Raw genomic sequence first — 2,118 nt, forward strand, 5'->3', positions numbered from 1 at the left:
ATTTGTTGAACAGCTTTTGGAAAAACACTTCCTTCCCTAACATCATGAACAACAAGAATATATGCTTTCCAGAAGCTGAACAAACACTAAACAGGAGAGACCCCAAAAGAAAACGACCATGACATATTTTAAATCAAACTTTCCAATATCAAATATAAGGAAAGAATCCTGAGAGCAGCTCAGGAAAAAGCAAAATTACTACAAAGGGAAATCAAGATAAAGTTCTGATTTTTCAGCAGAAACCTCACAGACAAGATGGCACATTATGTAAAACTCTGAGGGTCAGGGGGAATGACAACTTATAATTATATACCCAGCAAAAATGTCCCTGACATACAATGACAACTTTAGGACATTTCAGATAAATAGAAATTAAAGAAACCCATAAAAGCCATAAGAATCTTACAAGAAATACTACGGGTAGTTTTTTGACTCAAGAACCAACATTGGCAGACAAAAAAACAGAGATTAACATACATTACAACACCACACAAAAGTCAACCCACATATAGAAGTATCCAATGTAATAAAAACATACAAGATTTAAAATAGGTAAGCAAATCTATCAATATATAAATGAAGACAATTACAAAGTAAAAAAAGGAAATAGTGTGTAGTTACATAATTTCCAAATGGACAGGAAGTAAAGCTGATTTCAAGAAAGAACAAATTTTTAAATTAATTACAGGATCACCTTAAAGTTAAGCCTTCTCATCAAACTAAAAATAAAAATATTGTAAGGATTTAGTAATCACTAAAACAATAGTAATGAAGAAAATGAACATAAAAAAATCACAAACAAAATGCACTAAACATAGAAAATTATGTGGAATTAAGAAACCAGCAGCAACACACAGAGAGTAAAATGACAGCCATTGATGCCTACCTATTAATAATTACAATGAATATAAATGAGTTAAATACCCCAGTCAACAGAAAGAGTAGTAAGATGTATAACAAAACCAAAACCAAACCCAAATTCACCATTAAGACAATTGCAACTCACAGTGACCCTGTATAACAGGGTAGAACTGCCCCTGAGGGTTTCTGAGACTGTAAGTCTTTACAGGAGTAGAAACCCTTATCTTTTTTCCACAGAGTGGCTGGTGGTTTCAAACAGCTGACCTTGCAGTTAGCAGCCAAACACATAACCATTATTCTGCCAGGATTCCTTGGTAAGAAAATAGGCTTCATCAATATGCTGTGTCTGCAAGAGATGCACCTTGCCCATAAAGACAAAAATAGAGTGCATGGGTTTGGATTTATGGCAGGTTTCCGATCCCATGGGCCTTCCACAGTGTCCCATGCCAAAGCATACTGTAACCGTGAACCATTGCCTGGCTTTATCCCATGAGCTTAAGGCACTGAAGCGGGTTGCACGGTGGGGAAAAAAAAGACAAAAATAGACTACCATTCAAAGACCGGAAATATATAAAAAATTAATAGCAATCAAAAAGAGCACAAATGGTAGTATTAATTTCTGAAAAAAAATCTATCTAAGGTAAAAGTCAGATTACCAGACAAGGAAGTACAATATATATTGATTAAAAGGTCAATTGACCAAGGGGCATAACCATAATAAATATAAATGGACCCGATGAAAATGTTTCAAATTATATAAATCAAACACTGATAAATTTGAACAGAAAATAGATAACTCTGCAATAATAGTGGACTTTAATACAACACAGGCAACTAGAAAGAAACTCAACAAAGACTCAGAACTAAACAGCACAATCAGTCAATTTGACCTCATAGACATGTATAGTATACTCCACCCAACAATAGTTCAATATATGTACTCTTTTCTGGTGCACATAGAACATTTTCTAGAATAAGCCATATGTCAAGCTTCAAAGCAAACTTCAGTAAAAATTTAAAACATCAAAATATTATAAAGCATCTTCTCAGACCATAATCCTATCAAATTAGTAATCAACAGCAGGAAGTTCAAAGTTGTGAGGGGAAGGGTCAAATACATACAAATTGAATAATACCTTGCTTAAAAAACTACTGGTTAATAAAAGAAATTAATTCCTTAAATCAAACAAGAATGACAGCACAAAATATTAAAAATTTTGGAATACAGCAAAAGCAATGCTCAGAAGGCAATTTATA

The 2,118-nt window shown here is 33.4% G+C and overlaps 1 non-coding gene across 1 annotated transcript; it reads left to right on the forward strand.

The window, feature by feature from the left end:
* Positions 1-1,248: 1,248 nt before the first annotated feature.
* LOC115872634 lies at positions 1,249-1,384 on the forward strand. The gene has a single exon (XR_004047968.1). It is a non-coding gene; the product is annotated as a small nucleolar RNA SNORA42/SNORA80 family (small nucleolar RNA).
* The last annotated feature ends 734 nt before the right edge of the window (positions 1,385-2,118 follow it).

The sequence above is a fragment of the Echinops telfairi genome, unplaced genomic scaffold, assembly GCF_000313985.2.
Source record: "Echinops telfairi isolate 266 unplaced genomic scaffold, ASM31398v2 ScPeMD7_7427;HRSCAF=8465, whole genome shotgun sequence".
In the NCBI taxonomy this organism is placed as follows: domain Eukaryota; kingdom Metazoa; phylum Chordata; class Mammalia; order Afrosoricida; family Tenrecidae; genus Echinops; species Echinops telfairi.